Here is a 20,879-nt window from a genome sequence, read left to right as displayed (position 1 = left end):
AGAAAAGGCCCCTCTCACCCCTAGAAATGATTTGCATCTTGCTTATACATTTTTCAGACTACTTCTCCCCATTCTGTATATCATACCCTTGGCTGACTCAAGCTTGTCAAAGCCAGTTTTCAGATGTTAAGTCACAAATTCATTTCTACACAATTCCTGAGTAGCATGTGTCAGGTTTTTGCTTCTTATAAAGAGGTCATTCATAAATGTGCAAGATGATAGCTCAGCCTTCCAGTGGTTTCCAGTTGGGAACAGAAAGATTCTGCACCTTTCTGCAAGCTTCTTTTCTGTGCTATCCTTGTCTCCCTCTAAGGGGGAAGTTGTGCCTGTGGTTGGGTAGATCCCAGGTTAGTCACTGGGACCTGTTTTACCAGAGGACCAGGAGGCTGAGACTTAGAAGATACCACCCATTTACAGTGCCCAGTCTGTCTTCCCCATGGCAAGACTTGAAGCCTAGTGACAGGCCAGCTATCCACAATTTCTATGTTGTGTTCACTCTGGTAAGTAGACTCTGCCATTTTGAGCCACTCCATCTCTCTCTGTCTGTCTGTCCATCTGCCTTTCTCTCTGCACGGAGGTGTAGGTGGGAAGAGCAAATGTCCCACTTTGACCTTGAACCAAATCTGCCTACTACTGAATTTTCCTAGTGGGTTCTACTTTGTAGAACAGAAGCATTGGTTCACATTTAATCCTGCCACTTTATTCTCATTCTGCTATTATTCTTTATGCAGAGATTTCTCAGCCTAGCCCTGGTGAGGAGGAGTGGGGAGGAGAAGCCTAATACAGACTTTATTGGGATGCTGAGCCTCATTCCACCAGGTGCAGATGAGAACCCCACCCAGAAATCCCAACACTCACACATCAGGAATGCTAGGAGTACATATCCTTAAAAGGAGACCCAAAACATGGAGTCTTCTGAGTGGGAGATTGAGGGTTGTATAGAAGAGGTAAGGTGAGGTGGAGGAAAGGCTAGAACTTTCAGCAGGTGCAGCTGGAAGACTGTGGAGGGAGATGGCAGCCTGCGAGGAGGCAGGAGAAGCTGGAATATCCTCAGAAAATGATAAGATCTCAAGTTCAGTTGAAACGTGGAGGAGAGAGTGGGGAGAAGGAGGCTGGAAAAAGGAAGTGGCCAAAACACGGAGCACTTGCCTTCCAGGCCAAAGTTTTCTGCATGACTTGGTAGGCAATGAGGAGTTGGTGATGGCTAGGGTGTCGGGATGTGGAAGTGGTCCCCTCACATGTGATGATGGAGCTGGCTGTGCAGCCAGAAAGGAGGGGAAGGGGAGGCTGGGCAACTGGGAGCCCCGTGAAGAGGCTCTCATGTGTAACACCCAGATGTGGTGGTCCATGGAGAGGGCCATGCAGAAAGAGTTGCTGCAAATGCAGGTTGGACTCATCTGTTTAGCTGCCATGTCAGACTCTTGGTTGACATTGGGTCTGGCACTGACTGAGATCATCGGGCCTCTTTTATCACAGGAATTCTTTCAAGTTTTCCCACACTCATAATTTACAAGTGACATGGAAGATGTCTGTGTAAAGCCTGACCTTCACTGAGTTGTGCAGATTCATCTTTTTTAGTGTTAACTTGACATTCCTGACTCCCAAGATAACTCTAAATCTTCATTCTGTTGTCTATCACTTTATCTCTTCTTCCCAGCTCTGTTTTGTCCGAAAATGGAATAAACATCAAAGTTATTGCTAAAATGTTGACAAGACAAGTGCAAAGACAGACTCCTGGAGCTCTAATTGGAAGCCTCCCTAATAGTATCGTGGGCCTTCATGGTGGCTCAGAGGGTAAAGAATCCACCTGTAATGCTGGAGACCCAGGTTTGATCCCTGTGTCAGGAAGATCCCCCGGAGAAGGGAATGGCAACCCACTCCAGTATTCTTGCCTGGAGAATCCAATGGACAGAAGAGCCTGGCAGGCTACAGTTCAAGGGGTTGAAGAGAGTCAGATACAACTGAGTGACTAACGCACTAATAGCATCAAAACCATTGACCAACAGACTGTGGGAGCCTTGCTTTCCTGGAAGCAAACCCACCACCAGCCTCATCATGCCCCAGGTGTTAATCATTTCATTCCATAAAAGACTTAGAAGCGATATCAAAGACTCTGTGCATTCTCCTGGTTTCTGGGCTCGCTAACACCAACAGTGATGAGTGAGAATACAGGTCATGTGCCACTATTGTTCTACTGCTTTTACAAACCTGCTCTTTCTTACTTTAAAGATATTTTCATTTTTCATACATGTAGGATTACTAAATCATACGGTAGTTTTCCATAGTGGCTGTATCAATTTACATTCCCACCAACAGAGCACTCTTGTTCTCTTTTCTCCACATCTTCACTAAAATTTGTTATCTCTTGTCTTTTTTATAATAGCCATTTGAATAGGAGTGAGGTAATATCTTTTTGTGGTTTTGATTTGCATTTCTCTGGTGATTAATGATGTTGAGTACCTTTTCATGTACCTGTTGGCCCTTTGTATGTCTTCAGAAAAAAATGGCTATTCACTTCCTCTGCCTATTTTTACTTGAATGGTTTGGTTTGGGTATGTTTTTTGCTATTGAGTTTGTGTGGGTTCTTTATATTTTGCATATTAACTTTTATCATATATTTGATTTGTAAATACTTTCTCCCACTCTCTAGGCTTCTTTTTCATTTTACTGATAGTTTCCTATGCTGTGCAGAAGCTGTTTAGTTTGATGTGGTCCCATTTGTCCATTTTTGCTTTTGTTGCCTTTGCTTTTGGAGTTAAATCCAAAAAATCATTGCCAAGACCAGTGTCAGAGAGCTTATCCCCTAGAAGAAAATATAGGAGTTTTATGGTTTCAGGTCTTTTGTTCAAGTCTTATTCAACTTTGAGTTGCTTTTGTGTATGGTATAACATTTATTGTTGTTCAGTTGCTAAGTTGTGTCTGACTCTTTATGATCCCATGGATTGCAGAGCACCAGGCTCCTTGATTCTTCACTCTCTCCTGGACTTTGCTCAGATTCGTGTCCATTGAGTAGGTGATGCTATCTAACCATCCTCTGCTGCTCCCTTCTCCTTTTGCCTTCAGTCTTTCCCAGCATTAGGGTCTTCTCCAGTGAGTTGGCTCTTCACATCAGGTGGTCAGAGAATTGGAGCTTCTGCTTCAGCATCAGTCCTACCAGTGAATATTCAGGGTTGATTTCCTTTAGGATTGACTGGTTTGATCTTCTTACAGTCCAAAGGACTCTCAAGAGTCTTCTCCAGCATCACAATTCAAAAGCATCAATTCTTTGATGCTCTCAATGGTCCAGCTCTCACATTCATACATGATTACTGGAAAAATGATAGATTTGACTATATGGACTTTTGTCAGCAAAGTGATGTTTCTGCTTTTGTATACGCTGTCTAGGTTTGTCATAGCTCTTCTTCCAAGGAGCAAGCATCTTTTAGTTTCATGGCCACAGTCACTGTCTACAGTGATTTGGGAGCCCAAGAAAATAAAATCTGTCACTGTTTCCACTTTTTCCCCATCTATTTGCCACGAAGTGATGGACTGGATGCCATGATCTTAATTTTTTGAATGTTGAGTTTCTAACCAACTTTTTCACTCTCATCTTTCACCCTCGTCAAGATGCTTTTTAGCTCTTCTTTACTTTCTGCCACTAGAATGGTATCATTGGCAGATCTGACCTGGAGCTGTCTGCAGCTCAGATCATGAGCTCCTTATTGCAAAATTCAGACTCAAATTGAAGAAAGTAGGGAAAAACCACTAGGCCATTCAGATATGACCTAAGTCAAATCCTTATGATTATACAGTAGTGGTGATGAATAGATTCAAGGGGTTAGATTTGATAGACAGAATGCCTGAAGAACTATGTACAGAGGTTCATAACATTGTATAGGAGGTGGTAACCAAAACTATCCCAAAGAAAAAGAGATGCAAGAAGGCGTGGTGGTTGTCTGAGGATGCTTTACAAATGGCTGAGGAAAGAAAAGAAATCTAAAGGCAAGGAAGAAAGGAAAGATAAACCCAACTGAATGCAGAGTTCTAAAGAATAGCAAGGAGAGATAAGGCCTTCTTCAATGAACAATGCAAAGAAATAAAGGAAAACAATAGAATGGGAAAGACTAGAGATCTCTTCAAGAAAATTGGAGATATCAAGGGATCATTTCATGCAAGGATGGGCATGATAAAGGACAGAAATGGTATGGACCTAACAGAAGCAGAAAATATTAAGAAGAGGTGGCAAGAGTACCTAGAAGAACTACACAAAAAAGATTTAGTGACTGGGATTACCACGATGGTGTGATCACTCACCTAGAGCCAGACATCCTGGAGTGTGAAGTCAAGTGGGCCTTAGGAAGCACTGAAGAAAGCCAGTGGAGGTGATGGAATTCCAGCTGAGCTATTTCAGATCCTAAAAGATGATGCTGTTAAAGTGCTACACTCAGTATGCCAGAAAATATGGAAGACTCAGCAGTGGCCACAGTGAAAGGTTGCTACCACAAGCCGTGTGCTATGCCAGGATTCATGACCTCCAGAGGAGAGGATTTCGATCTGGGGACAGAGACCAGGCTTGACCACTGGAGCTTTTTGTGTAGCAGAATTTTATTTCAGTATAAGAGAGATAGAGAAAGCTTCTGATGTAGACATCAGAAGGAGGCAGAAAGAATGCCCTCTTGCTAGTTTTTAGCAAGGTGTTTTATGTCTGTTTGCAAGCTATTAATCAAATAAGAGAGACACCTCAAGGCTGAGGGAGTTTCACCAGGCCCCTCTCCCACAGTATGCATTTTTGAGATAGGATGGCATGAGGTGTGTCATCCCCTACAATAAAGTAATTGACATGAATACTGGTTTGTTGAACCATTATCAGCCCAAGGTTTGAGAAAAGAAAAAACCTTAGTTTTAGGTGGAACCATTCTGAAGAAAGGGAGATTCCAAAGTAAGTACATTGTTTCATTACCATAGCTTAAGAAAAACATTTCCATAAGAAAAATGTATTGGTTAGCTCAAGGCAGAACCAGGTGTCCTCAACACAGAATTAAAAGAAGCTTCTTTTAATTTTATGTAGAGAAGGAAAGAAACTTCTGCCACTTGCAGTTTATTTCCTCCTGCCACTTAGGGACCTCTGACCTTCCTACCTGTTACCCTCTCAACAGGACTGGAAAAGCTCAGTGTTCATTCCAATCCCAAAGAAGGGCAATGCTGAAGAATGTCCAAACTACCATACAGTTGCACTCATTTCACATGCTAATAAGGTTATGCTCAAAATCCTTCAAGCTAGATTTCAGCAGTATGTGAACCGAGAACTTGCAGATGTACTGGGCTTAGAAAAGGAATAGGAACCAGAGATTAAATTGCCAACATTCATCAGATCATAGAAAAAGCAAGGGAATTCCAGAAAAACATCCAATTCTGCTTCATTGACTACAGTCAAAAGCCTTTGACTGTGTGAATCACTTACAAAGTGTGGGAAATTCCAGACCACCTTATCTTTCTCCTGAGAAACATGTATGCAGGTCAAGAAGCAGCAGTTAGAACTGGACATGGAACAGCAGACTGGTTCAAAATTGGGAAAGGAGTATGACAAGGCTGTATATTGTCACCCTGCTTATTTTACTTATATGAAGAGTACAATCATGTGAAATTCTGGGCTAGATGAATCACAAGCTGGAATCAAGATTACTGGGAGAAATATAAACAACTTCAGATTTGCAGATGGTATAAGATAGTGGTCTAGTTTCATTCTTCTGCATGTGTCTTTTGGTTTTCTCAATACCGTTTATTAAAGAGACTATCCTGTCTGCACTGTATATTCTTAGTTCCTAATTCATTGACTATATACACATGGGTTTATTTCTTGGCTCTCTATTCTGTTTCATTGAGCTATTTGTCTGGTTTTATGCCAATACCATACTGTTTTCATTACTATAAGTCTGTAATATGTCTGAAATCAATGTTTAAAAACTCAACTGGGTAAATTTGAAGATCTAATTGACTTTTTTCAAAGATTCATGAATCGAGCAGCATCCTATCTAGTAAATAGAAAGATGCTCCAAGGAGTTGTATAAAATGGAAGGGTTTTATAGGGTCTTATCACAAGTAACTCTGCTTGGGTCTTATTTCTTTTTAACATCACAAAGTACGGTGCCTCTGTTTGTTCTTTCTCAAGAATGCTTGGCTATTTGGGGTCTTTTGTTTTATTGGGGTTTTACACAAACTTAGGGATTGTTTGTTCTATTTCTGTGAAAAATGTCATTGGCATTTTGATAGGGATTGCACTGAATCTGTAGATCCCTTTGGGTAGTGTGGACATTTTAACTAATATTTGTCCAACCTATGGGCATAAAATATTTTTTCCATTTTATTTATGTCTTAGTTTCTTTCATCAGTGTCTGATAGTTTTCAATGTACAGATTCTTTATCTCCTTGGTTAAATTTAATCTTGCTTTTAAAAATTCTTTTTGATGTAATTATAAATGGGGTTATTTTCTTAATGTCTTTTTCTGATAGTTCATTATTACTGTATTGAAATACAACTGATTTTTATATATTGACTTGGTATCTTTCAACTCTACTGAGCTTGTTTATTAATTTTAACAGTTTTTTGGTGGACTCTTAAGGGTTTTCTGTATATAATTCATTATATGTTTTCTCTATATTATATATAATTTTATTTATTATTAAGAAAGTTTAAAACATACCTTGTAGGCAGAATTCTAAGAAAGTTTCATGATCTCCACCCCTAGATGTTATGCCCATGATTGGGTTTCATATATGGCAAAAATGAAGACATTTTGCAAATGTAGCTGAAGTCCTTAAGCAAGTAACCTCTAGTTAATGAAAAGAGAGAATTACCTGAATGGGCATGACCTAATCAGATGAGCTCTTTAAAAGAAATGCAAAGCAGCAGACACTCTCTCCTGCCGGCCCTGACGGAAGCCAACAGCCCCCCGTGAACTGCCCAAGGAGAGCAGCAGCCAATCAGAGCATGAACCTCAGTCCTACAGCCAAAAGGATCTGAATTTGCCAGCAACCTGAGTGGGCTTGGAAGTGCATTCTTCCCAAATTCAGCTTCTAGATGGGAAGATAGCCCAGATGACACCTTAACTGTCACTTGTGAGACCCTGAGCAGAGGATCCAACTAAATATGCCTAGACTTCTAACCCAGAAAAACTGAGATAGTAAATCTGTATTGTTTTAAGCCACTAATTTTGTATTAGTTTATTGTACAGGAATAGAAAACAGATACACACATAAAAATAGAATAGTATAATATAGTGCTTCTCAAACTATAGTCTGTGGACCTTCATGTTCAAAGTCTGTTTCTGATCCATGAGGCATTAAGTATAGAAATTGAGAATAAACACTGAGAAACTTTCATAGCAGTTTGACTTTGCCACAACCTCCAGGTGCCTCTCATTGAATTCATCTCAAGTAGCAGGACATAGACGGTTTAGATTTGCTAAACTTACATGGTGAACTGTGTACAAGTGACCAATGTACCACACTGCAGCACATACAATTTTCAGTTTAATTTGTCAACTGAAATCTAAAAGAGTGTAAAAATATGAGAAGTTTAATCGTTTGTTTATTTTTATGACATGTAATTTTTTAATCAAGCTTGTCTATTTTTAATTTAGCAAATTATTAGTTTCATTAGGAAGCTAGCAATCGATTGACTTATTAAGCCTATGTTACTTGACCCCATGTTTCAATGACTATAGCTTGATACAGGGAGGAACTGCCTTGTATGCAGAAAACCAACCCATAGAGCACAGAAAGCCAGTAAAGAATTTTTCATTGTAGTGTAAATAATGCACAAATTTGTTATTGTGGTAATTCTAGTATGTGTGCAATTTGAACATGATGGTATTATGAAGGATTCTTTTTAACTTCATTGCTAATAAACACAACTATCTCTGAACTGTATAAAATTATGAAAGAATATATTGTCAACAAATGTGGTTTCAAGTTTGTTTTGTTTAGGAGAGCGTGTTCCAATAACACAGTTGCAATGATGGAAGAATATTCTGGAGCAGTCACCTGGATTAAGGAGCTTGTGAATTAATACACTGTTTCCTTTATTGAGAAAGTCTTGTTACCAAAACAAACAAAAAATCAGGTGAACTAAATTGTGCATTTAATGATTAATTAAGAATCTGTAAATTACATAAAATCAAGATGCATTAACATGGAAACAAATGTCCATCAACAGATGAATGGATAAAGATGTGGTAAATATATGTAATGAAATTCTACTCAGCCATAAAAAAGAACAAAATAATGTAAGTCAACACTGTAATGAAAGTGAAAATGTTGGTAGCTCAGTCGTGTCTGACTCTTTGTGACCCCTTGGACTCTAGCCCATCAGGCTCCTCTGTGCATGGAATTCTCCAGGCAAGAATAGTGGAGTGGGTTGCCATGCCCTTCTCCAGGGCATCTTCCTGACCCAGGGTCTCCTGTATTGCAGGCAGATTCTTTATCATTTGAGCTATCCAAGTCATTCTACTTTTTATGTGATGTATGGGTGTGGAACATAATCTTTTACTGCATGCTGAGGTACAATGTTTGTTGTGGGGAAAATTCTTTTGGAATATAATGCAGAACAAATTCATCATTTTTCTGTAAGATAAGGAGTCAGTTTGAGCCAGTGTTTAATGATGTAAACTAGACTCCAGACTTGCTGATTTGTCTGATCTCTTAGAGGTTTTTAATGATCTTAAAACTTTTACCCCAAAAGGAGTGCAACAAAGACTCAAAAGGCAAAAACAAATTTAGGATTTCTGTAATTTTTATGACCTGTTTCAACAACAATCAGGAATGTAGGTGGTAGCATGTTACTGTACACTCATGCTCCTATGAAATTTATTTTCCACCAAAAGATAATGTACATGTAAGAATCTGTGGTTCTGGAATATATTTTTTTTTCATCAATGGATATGGATAATTTAAATTGAAGTACAGCTTTACAGGATAAATTGATAGCACTGGCTAAAATCGAGGACTGAAGATGAATCTTGAAAATACATCATTATTTGCTCCATTTTGGATACAAGTTAGAAATGAATATTTTGAGTCTGCTGAAATTACTTTAAACTCTTCTGCCATTCACACCTCTATGAGTCTGATTTCTCTACAAGAAGTGTCATGGCAACAAAGCAAAGAAAAATTTGGGGGCATATTATCATCTGTGAGTAGTGTTGCCATCAGTCCAAACAAGGTTAGATAAATTAACAAACAAGAAGCAAGCTCAACTGTCACATCAAAAACTTTAAATATTGATGGCCATGATTTTTGTTCAAACTGTGTGCTGAGGCATTTAATATGGGGAATCCCTATCTTACTCATAACTTTCTGATCAGTTATGATTATGGAATAACAAAAAGTTATTAAAGTAATAGCAATTCTCCACATTCATCACTTATATACACATATTCAGTGAAAAACAGCCACAGCTTAAAAAATTATTTTCAAGTTCCATATAGTACATTTGTTCCCACTGTATTTATTTCAATGTAATTATACATGTGTGGAATCCAAAGAAAAATTTAGACTTATATGTTGTTATGTCTGGTTTTGTATCAGTTAACTTTTTTGGCAGTTCACTTTTGTTGTATTTTACAAAAGTATTGGTCAACAATATACTGGAAATTAAACAGAAGCAAACCAGTCTTCTCTCCCACATAGATGAGAAGCTAAACAGGTATAAAACTTCAAGGGCCAATATCTTTTCCCACAAAGACCCACTTTTCAGCATTCTTGTCCCAGTTGCTCTCCCATTTATATTTTTTGGCTGGTTATGTTATATGCAAATATATCAATACATGTCTCTAACCATAATGACTTAAAAACTTTAACCATAATATGACATTCAACAAAATAAGTAATTCCTAAAAAAAGTGAAAGTGTTACTTGCTCAATTGACCCTTTACGACCTCATGGACTGTAGCCCACAAGGCTCCTCTGTCCATGGAATTGTCCAGACAGGAATACTGGAGTGGTTTGCCATTTCCTTCTTGAGGAGGTCTTCCTGCCCAGGGATCAAACCCAGGTCTCCTGTGTTGCTGGCAGATTCTTTACTGTCTGAGCCACCAGGGAAGCCCAAGTAATTCCTACTATTAATAGTATCCAGTACCTGGTTTGTATTCACTTTTCCCTGATTATCTTGAAAACATATATTTGTAGTTGGTTTTTTCAAATCAGGATGCAATTAGGAGCCATATACCGCATTTGATTGCATTGTCCCAACTCTCCTTTAATCTGACAGTTGTCCTCTTTTTTAAAACTATGTACTTATTGAAGAAACTGGGTCATTTGTCCTGTAGAATATTCTACATTTCCGAATTTGGTTTATTGATTTCTGGAACTATCTGTTAACCTGTTCCTCTCTCCTTGATCGTTTCCTTTCCTGGGAGTAGAGTTGAGGGCTTGATCAGATTCAGGATTTTTTTTCATCAAAATTACTTCTTAGGTGGTGGTGTGTGCTTCCTATTGCATCACCCCAAGAGTCAAGGGTCTCCACTTTTGGTGACATCAACTCACATTGCCCTGCAGGTTTCGTTTTTCACCCTGATTCATTCAAATACATTCCATTGACTTTCACTGAATGGTTAGCAGCTATTAATCATTGCTACCTAAGTCCGTTTTTCACTGGGGATTTGCAAAATTGTGATTTTCTACTTATCTCATTGCTTCTTCATTTATTAGCTTGAATGGCTTTCTGTAGAAATAAATTTTGTTCCTTTACTTGGTTATCTTGAAATATAGCTTGTAGAGAAAAGCAGGATAAAACTCAAGTCTTATGCTTTATCGGTTTTCAGAATAACAAGTTTGTGCCTTATCTAAGGTGATCAACTAATTTTGAGGTTTTTCTGGAATATTAATATGAACTCATAGATTTTAATATATTTCATGTCTTTCAAAACATTGTCATTATTCAGATGGCCACATTTGGGCCATGGGAGCCTTTTCAAGTCAGCCCTTGGGTCTTTGTTTGCCATGATGCTTTGAGATCCATTTTCAAGCAGGACAAGATGGCCCAGGCTCATCTTATCCACTTTTTGCCCCAGATCTGAGATCAGCCATTTCTCTAAATAATCCTGGTTCCTTTTAGTGGGAGTTGGCATTTTAGGGCCAAAGTCTGTGTTTTACACGTCTAATTTCTTTAAATGCTTTTCTCATGGAAAACTCACCAGGAACTGAATATGTTGAAGTTTGTGACTGAGGCCGTGGCTTTGCTTTGTGAGTCAATGTATATGTTACCCTTGGGGGCCCCCCAAGGAGAGAAACCTGAGTTTCCTGACCTAAGGCCAGAAAATGACACTTGTTCTGTTCAGTTCAGTCGCTCAGTCGTGTCCGAATCTTTGCGACTCCATGGACTGCAGCATGCCAGGCTTCCCTGTCCATCACCAACTCACAGAGCTTGCTCAAACTCATGTCCATCGAGTCAGTGATGCCATCCAACCATCTCATCTTCTGCTGTCCCCTCCTCCTCCTGCCTTCAATCTTTCCCAGCATCCGGGTCTTTTCCAATGAATCAATTCGTCACATCAGGGGGCGAAAGTATTGGAGTTTTAGCTTCAGCATCAGTCCTTCCAATGAATACTTAGGACTGATCATCAACTCGCTCTTTTACACAGGATGGTGTATATGTGGACGCTACTTTCTCTGTTGGTCCCACTCTCTCCATCCCCCACTGTGTGCACAAGTCCATTCTCTATATCTGCATCTCCATTCCTTCCCTGAAAAGAGCTTTAACAAGACCATTTTTCTAGATTACATAGGATATATGTGTTAGTATATGATATTTGGTTTTTCCCTTTCTGACTTACCTCATCCTGTATAACAGGCTCTCGGTTCATCCACCTCACTAGAACGAACTCAAATCCGTTCTTTCTCACGACTGACTAATATTCCATTGTGTGTATGTACCACATCTTCTTTATCCATTCATCTCTAGACGGACATCTAGGTTGCTTCCATGTTCTGGATATTGCAAATAGTGCTGCAATGAGCATTGGGGTACATGTGTCTTTTAGATTTGTGGCTTACTCAGGGTATATGCCCAGTAGTGGGATTACTGGCCCATACAGTAGATTTATTCCTAGTTTTTAAGGACTCTCCATACTGTTCTCCATAATGGCTACATCAGTTCACATTCCTACCAACAGTGTTTGAGGGTTTCCTTTTCTCCACATCCTTTCCAGCACTCACTGTTAGTAGAATTTTTGATGATGACTGTTCTGGCTGGTGTGAGGTGATACTCACTGTAGTTTAGATTTGCATTTCTCTAATTATTAGCAACATTGAGCATCTTTTCATGGCTTATCGGTCATCGATAGCGATCTTTTTTTACGGCAACTTTTCTGCTATCACATCTTGATGTCTTGCAAGATCCACCGTCTTTCCCCCTCCCTCAATACTCATATTCTTAAAAATAACTGTTATAATTCCAGAAGTCATAGGGGTTTGTGGCAGAATATACAGAAAGCCCAAAGAAAACATAGAACAAAATAAAATTAAAACGGGAGTCATCTATGACCCTCCCCTCCTCCCACTCCTGCTCAGAATTAACCTCTGTGATACAGCAGAGGTAGCCATCCTTCCATTGTTTAACAGAAGCGCATCCAGTGGTAAGTTCTGGAGCCTGTCTTCCTACATTCAGACATGGTCTTCTGTGGCTACAGGGATTTCTGCCTATTAATTGCTCAATACTTCTTTGTCAGAGCACAAGTTTCTTGCTGAGCCTATACCAGCTGACTCAAATTGTCCCTTCAGGCCTAGGGGGGGCACTCCCCATGTGCCCCGTACCCGCAACCTTCCCTGTCTCTAGGGGCCATGCCACTGGGTCCTGCCATTTCCACATCACCAACCGGTTCTTGCTTCCTGGTCAGACAGAAGTGACAAGGAAAGTCTGTCCTTAACCGCCATCATTTCTCTTTCCTGCAGAGAGAGGCCGTGGGGGAGGGGTGGGGAGGCAAGCAATATTTCAAAGGTAACAGTGGAGCCAGAATTTAATCAACTCTTCTTAAAAGAAAAGGGTTCATTTCAGCGTAAAGTGGAATTTTCATTTACTGGGTTTGCTTTCATCACCCGAGGCTGCATGTGGTATTATCACAGAGAACCTGCTTGTTTGCTACGTCTCATCCCAGTTACCTGAATGCTGGTCCGTGTGCAATATTCTTAACAAGTTTAGACACGTGTGGAAGAAAGCAAAGAGCACCCAAACGAGCACAAACAGGTCCCAAGTGTTAAGATTGCCACAGATCCTTCTTGGGGAAGCAGTTCAACCCACAACGGGTACCTTGATCCTACAAAAAGAGTACCTTTTTAATACTAAAAATGTTTAAACTTCATTCTCTGTTTTAGGTACTGTGCTGGATATAATATATAAATATGTTGTTGTTGTTGTTTTAGTCACTAAACCATTTCTGATTCTTTGTGATCCATTGGACTGTAGCCTTCCAGGCTCCTCTGTCCAAGGGATTCTCTAGGCCAGAATACTGGAGTGGGTTGCCATTTCTTCCTCCAGGGGATCTTCCTGACCCAGGGATCAAACCCAAGTCTCTTATGTCTCCTGTGTTGGCAGGTGGGTTCTTTACCACTGAGCCACCAGGGAAGCCCCCACTGGAGTGGGTAGCCATTCCCTTCTCCAGGAGATCTTCCCAACCCAAGGATCCCAAGGATCAAACTCCCATCTCCTGCCTGGCCGGCAGATTCTTTACCACTGAACCCCCAGTATAAATATGTACTATTATTTAAACTTATGCCATCCTATTTCATAGATTTTTATGAGATTGACTTTAAGGTTTAAAATAATGAGGTTTTTAATTTTAATTGAAGGATAATTGCTTTAGCAAAAGAGTATTTCTGAGAGACAGCATAGCAAGTGCTTGGGAGAGGGATTCCGGCACCACTTTGTCTGGATTCAGCCCCTGGCTTTGCTGCTTGTTAGCTATGTGAGCTTGCGGAAGGCAGTAGGCAATCTGTGCCTTAGTTTCTGCATCTGTGAAGTGGGGATGATGCTAATAAGAGGACCCTGTGATTGAGCAGAGACAGACTTAGCACAGTGCTAGCACAGAGCAGGTGCTCAGCCCATGGTGGCTGTGCTGAGAAATCTGAGATCTTCATGGGTATTAACCTTGATCTGCAGAACAACTCAGCTACATGTGTACTATCAACACTCCATTTTACAGAGGGTTTAACTGAGGCACAGATAGAGAACTGGCCCAAGTCACACTGGAGTGTGGCACAGCTGGCATGCAAACCTGGGTGGCCCCAGTTCAGAGCCTCCTCTACCCACTGCGTAATCTACCTAGTGCTCCTGCCAGACACAGGAGCCTGCTTCTTTTGAATACTTTTTCTCCCTGTGTCTTAAACTCAGACTTGGATATGGTTCTCAGTTTAAAATGAGGCTTTCTCTGCCTCCTCAGTCCTCTGGAGCTGTAGCCTCCTGTCCTGGGCTGCCTTCATTTCTCCAACTCCCCAGACCTCTGGCTTTCATCACAGACTCCCTGGATGCATCCTACCGTTCCCTCCATGCAGGGAGCTGCCAGCAACATTTAGGTTACGAAATGGGTGTCTACACAGAGAATGTCCTCCCTGTCTGCCTGGCATCTGTCAACCTTTGCCCCCTCTTTGCTTTGTTCCTTTTTTGGAAAAAACTCAGCCCCAGTGCTAACGACATCATACTTTATTTGTATCTTAGGAGGTAGCCCCTTTCACAGAGTTCTCACCCCAGGTCCCTAGGCTCCTGAGCCAGAGGAATGCACAGGGACCAGCAGTGGTAGTGCCTGGTCACAAAGGAAAGATGCCTGGCTTGGCATCAAGTTTGTTTTGAATGAATTTATCCAGAAGCTGCTTTGAGCTGGGGCTGGGAATAAATGAGGAAGTTCCAGCCTGCTTTTGTGGCAGGTGCATAGCAGGATCCAGGGTATGATGCAGGTGTCATAGTGGAGGGTGTGTGGAGGTCAGGGAAGGCTTCCTGGAGGAGGTGACCCGAGCTGAGTCAGACCCACATTTGAACTGAGGCTTCATTGTTCCCTGATTGTGTAACATTGTCAGCTTCTCCAGCCTTCTTTCCTCACCCCTTAGATGGGGCTGTTGTGAAAATGAGACGTGTTCAATATGCGGCACACAAGGGTCATCCTATAAATCACAGTGGGTGGTGCTATTGTCAAAACTGTTGTTCAGTTGCTCAGTCGTGTCCGACTCTGCAATGGCATGACTGCAGCACTCCAGGCTTCCCTGTCCTTCACCATCTTCTGGAGTTTGCCCAAGTTCATGTCCATTGCATCGACGATACTGTCCAGCACCTCATCCTCTGACGCCCTCTCCTCCTTCTGCCCTCAATCTTTCCCAGCATCAGGGATGTTTCCAATGAGTCCTCTGTTTACATCAGATGACCAAAATACTGGAGCTTCAGCATCAGTCCTCCCAGTGAATATTCAGGGTTGATCTCCCTTAAAATTGACTGGTTTGATCTCCTTGCTGACCAAGAGACTTTCAGAAGTCTTTTCCAACACCAGATTTCAAAGGTATCGATTCTCTGGCATTCTGCCTTCTTTACGTACCTGCCGTCAATGACACTGGTCATTTTTTAATAACATGCCCTCCTCATATTCCATGGGGCTTCCCCGGTGGCTGTAGTGGTAAAGAATCTGCCTGTCAGTGCAGGAGACACAAGAGATGCGAGTTCAGTCTCTGGGTTGGGAAGATCCCCTGGAGTAGGAGGTGACAACCACTCCCGTATTCTTGTCTGGAGAATCCCATGGACAGAGAAGCCTGGCCGGCTATAGTCCACGGGGCTGCAAAGAGTCGGACACGACTGAGTGACTGAGCACCTCATATTCTGTGCAGAGGTTATGTTCACTTCCAATACCAAATCCCAGTCTACATGCAAATACAGCTCTTTAAAAATACAATTATATACAGAAAAGCAAGGTTTTAAAGAGTGTTGTAAATGGATTTCACCACAGACCATTTCACACAGTCTCTGCCTCACTGACCTCTTGACAAGTCTGTCATGAGCCCCGTTAAATGTTTGAGGATTTGCAGAACAGGAATCAGATGTTTTATCCCCGGTTCCGACTTCCATCTTGAGCAGCAGAAACAAAGGTATTCCCTCCACCTTTAATGTATTAAAGGGATGTGTGATTATGACCATGGTGGAACATTCTTGGTTCCCTGAGATCATATCCTAGTGATGATTCATTTGTAATATCGCCATTATTTCTCCACAGAGCCAAGCCAAGTTGCTGAGATGCATGGTATAAGCATGTCATTGCCTTAAACAGATGTTTTCCCCCTAGGCCTTTCATAATTTATATCTTAAAGGAGACAAGTAGCTGTCCTACCAGCTAATTAAAAATACCAGGTCTCACAGATGAAATGTAAGGTTCTTATTAAAGTGTACATTTGCTACCTTGACAGTTTCTAAGAAGCAAACCTTTCTACTGCTGCAGACCTAAAGAAACAAAGTTACTCAGCTGTGGGGAACACAATTTGGAAACAAATGAATCCATGAGTCTCCCCCATGATGCCACAGTCCTTGGTACAGAATCAGATGATAAAGTGGGATGATTGCAGAAAAAATGCTGTTTTTCATTAAATGAGGGAATTGGAACCTTCTTGATCTCAGTATCAACCTGTGGTCCACACATTCCCCCAAGTTTATCAAAGAGGGAATTTTTTGGACTTAAGTACCAGGCATCCCCTCATTAAGTGCAGAAAGACTTCACCGAGCAGTTCTCAGACAGAAGCGCGCCCCAGACGAAATCCTGACATGATTGCCGGTTACAGACGCTGTGGGGGTGCAGTCACACGCTGCTGTTCTGTCCTCAAAGTCCTCTAAAGACAGTAAAGAGATAACAAAAAGGCGTAAACCCTAAAAGGTAAAGAGACTAGGCCAAGAGATCACAGTAGCAAAAATTTAGAATCCAGTTTCTGAGTGGTCACTGACCCAGCAAATGGAGGAAGCTGAAAGCTGGCAGGGAGCAAGCTGAGAAGCCAGCCTTGTCAGCCCAGCGCCTGCAAGACTCACAGCAGAGGCATCAGGAAGCTGAAAACATAGATAGAGCTAGAACTGGAGAAGAACAAAAAGGCCCCTGACAGCCGGGAAATGGCCTGGCCCTCACAACAAGGCCATGATATTCTCCTGTTGAACAAAGACAGTTTCCTAGGACACGTCTAGCAGACAAGGCCACTGGATGGTGTGACAGATGAAGATAAAAACAAGGCCATCTGACAGCCACGCCTAAGCATCAACAAAAACAAGAACAGCCAGGACCTGAAGAATGTTCCAGGGCTCCTCCTGTGGCTCAGAAAGTGACTAACAAGGTCAGATAACAATCACATCTGAGCAGCAACAAAAACAGGAACAGCCAGGACCTGAAGAATGTTCCGGAGACTCGTCTTCTGGCTCAGAAAGTGATTGAAACTTCTTTACTGTTTACAGCGTTAGCCCCACTTCCCTCCTCCTGACTCCCACATAAGGCTCATTAAACAATCTCAGGGTGTGCTGTCCAGACACCACGTGATCCAGAGCAAAACACACTTCCCTGAGCCCACTTCCAAATCACTCATCTCAAATCCAAATCAGATTTTAACTTCTTCCTGACACTCTTCCAGAGAGCTCCCTCAGTTTTCCACCTGTCAGTCTCTCGTTTCAACAAGACACTAAACTCAACTCTGTTTGACTTATAAGTGTCCTCCTGTTGGTCTTTGATGAATATCAACAGGCCCAGACCCAACTCTCTGTGCCGATTCAGGCAGCCGGGGTGGCTGGGTGCCCTGGAGAGACTGGGCCCCAGGGAACTGAGGCTGGGGGACCATCAGACCATTCTAAAGAAAGGGCTGATTATCTAAAAAGGGCCTTACATGACTGATGACATCATAGCAAGACTACCATGCCCCTCTCCCAACCTGGTTCCCAGAAAAGACAAAGCAAAGAAAAAAATCAGAAATCTCACAGGAAACAGAGATAAAAAACAGAATGTCTAAAGCTGAAGCATATTCTTCACTAAATAAATTACATGGAAAAAAGAGTTGGAAGGGAAGTTATACATTAAGAGACTTAAACGCTTTATCAACCAACAGGGAAGTGTGGCGCTTACGTGGATTCTGATTTAAACACACCGTAAAAATAAAGTCATTGATGAAATGTAGGGTTCAGAACAAACCTGTCCCAAACGCGCCATTTTTGCATGAGGACTCCTTTGAGCTAAAGGCAATCGTGATCCTACAGGTTCAAAAGAAACTACTGCCCCTCCCTTAAGTGCCTGGAAGAATTTAAATTGGAGATTTTTCCCAGAAAAGAGTCATCACCAGCAAGAAATTGTATCTAAGGGTTCCCATCTGTGTGATAGAGCGAACATCTAATTACCAAACACGTGCCCCTCTTATTGTTCTGTGAGCTTCCAGTCTCCAGAAGCCCCATTCCTCAGCTCAGGATGGCACATCCCTCATTTTACCTGTCTCTGAACCTCTCATGTATGTGTGGTTGAAGCCAAGCAGGACACTCTGGAGCCCTCCTGGGTACCAAAGCTTTTCTGCGTCCTGTGTTTCTTGTTTGTCAGAAAAAGGTTTCAGCCTCCTAGATCTTCCCTGAATTCCAAAGGGCAGATTCAGTCAGTTACCAACAGGGAAGTGAGGGAATGCAGAAACAAGGGGAGGATAGTCAAGAAACTTTAGTGTGGCAATACAGCAGGGTCCTAGCTCCTCCTCAAGGGATGTACAGAGCCATCTGATACACGTCTCTGAGTTCTATAGGAACGAAGGTCCCCACCCAGGGGGAGGATGGTAACTTCAGGCTGAGCTCAAGCACGTGGACCCCAGATTGGTCAGAACCGAAAGACTGATGAGTGAGATTCCTGAACCACCACCCTGTCATCTCACCACCAACCAATCAGAAGACAGTCCCGCACCTGCATCCCTCACCCCAAATTTCGCCTATAAAAACTCTTCCGTCAAAGCCATGTGAGAGTTTGAGTCTTTGCAGCATGAACTGCCTGCTCTCCCTGACTGTAAGCCTCTCTGCTCCAGACTCCAACATTTTGGGGCCTCACTATGCTTTGGACACATGAACTTGGCTTTGATAACAGGATCTCTGACCCTCTTGTGTATGTGGGTTCCTGTATGTACAAAATTAAAATTTTTTATTTTCTCCTGTTAATCTGTTTCACATCAATTTAGTTCTTAGACCAATCAGAAGAATCTAAACATGCAGAGGAAAGTTTTCATCCTCGCTGACAGAAACAATCAAGGAAAGAAGACTATTGACAGTGCATTTGATATTACGAGAGAATTATCATCAAAAGTTTCTAGATGTAGCCATTGTATTGTGGTTATAATGACATAAAAGATTCTTTATCTTTCAGAGATATATATGGGAATATTTTTAGGTGAAACACTTTGAATTCTGGAATTTGCTTAAAAACAATCATCTGAGAATTGGGGTAAAGATGAACCAGGACTGGCAGATATGGAATTGCCAAAACTGTATGGGAAATATATAGACATTTATCATTCTATTAGTTCTCCTTTTGCATATGTTTGAAGATTTCCACAATAGAGAAGAAACAAACAAACAAAAAAAGAAAACATAAAAACATAAAAATTCCTAACGTACATAACCTCCTTGAACCTTGAAAAAATGCCTCAGTTTATTTAGACCCTCCTGATGCCCCTAGCCAGGAAGATGTCAGAACAGTTTTCTGAAAGCCTATGGACACAGGAAGAAGGCTTTAGAAAATGTCATAAACCTTAGAAGGATCGTAAAGCAGGGAGGTAAGAGGGCAGCCCGAGCGTGGGGGTACAGGGCTGTCTCTCCTCCCGAATCCTCTGCACCCACTTGAGAGAGCCATTGGTATCCATGGACAAGGCCTTTCCACCAGCCAGAAATCACCTTGTTGGGCGTCTTGTTTGGGGGGGAAATCGTCAATGTGAATGGAGAACTAATAGAATGATAAACGTCTGTATATCTCCCATACCGTTTTGGCAATTCCATATGTGCCAGTCCTGGTTCATCTTTACCCCAGTCCTCAGATGATTGTTTTTAAGCAAATTCCAGAATTCAAAGTGTTTTGAATTCTATAAATATTCCCATATGTATCTCTGAAAGATAAGGAATCTTTTATGGAGGAAATGCAGGTGGCAGCTCTGGGTCAGATTTGGCCTTGGAGGGCAGGGGGTGGCTTGCCTTTGATGCAAAGGAGCCCTCCAGTGACCCAGGTGACAAGTGGGAAGTGTGCCCCAGGACAAGGGAGCAATTCTGTTTGAGTTGCTGGCAGACTGGAGGGCGGGGTGTGGAATTTGACTCCTGGAGGCAAAAAGCTGGAGCTCAGGGTTTTCTCTAAGGGCTGTTGCTTAAGGGGCTGTGACTTAAAACAACTCCCTCTGACATTAACTTGATGTGATTCTTGGGGGAAGAAATTTTTCATCTTAAAGTTCACTCTGAGACCCAAAGGCAGCTTGAAACAGAGCGTTCTTTTTTCTTCGCCAGGAAATTTCCAAGGGCTCTACTGCTTTTGAGCAACTTATCTCGCTTTTCATATTTTTGTGAGACTTGTTGCTTTCAGCCTCTTTGATGTATGATATTATTCCATCTTAGTAATAGAGTGTAGAACCTTTAGGCTTTACAAATAATGGGCTTCACCAAGTCCATGTAACTGGGGACTCTTTTAATGAAGGATGGATGAAAACTGTGGCTAATAAAGATCTGTTTGCTAAAAACAGACAATTGCCAAGGCAATTAATTCACCAGGAAAGGGCACATCAAGACAGTCCTGAAAAATAGGCACAAGCCAGGGTCACATCTTCTGAGCCTTCTGGAGTAACAGACCCTTCAAGAATCTAATGGAAGATATGAATGCCTCAGAAAAATGCACAAAATGCTCACTCAC

The sequence above is a fragment of the Oryx dammah genome, unplaced genomic scaffold, assembly GCF_014754425.2.
Source record: "Oryx dammah isolate SB20612 unplaced genomic scaffold, SCBI_Odam_1.1 HiC_scaffold_22, whole genome shotgun sequence".
Classification (NCBI taxonomy): domain Eukaryota; kingdom Metazoa; phylum Chordata; class Mammalia; order Artiodactyla; family Bovidae; genus Oryx; species Oryx dammah.
Note: the sequence above shows the minus strand (reverse complement) of the source record.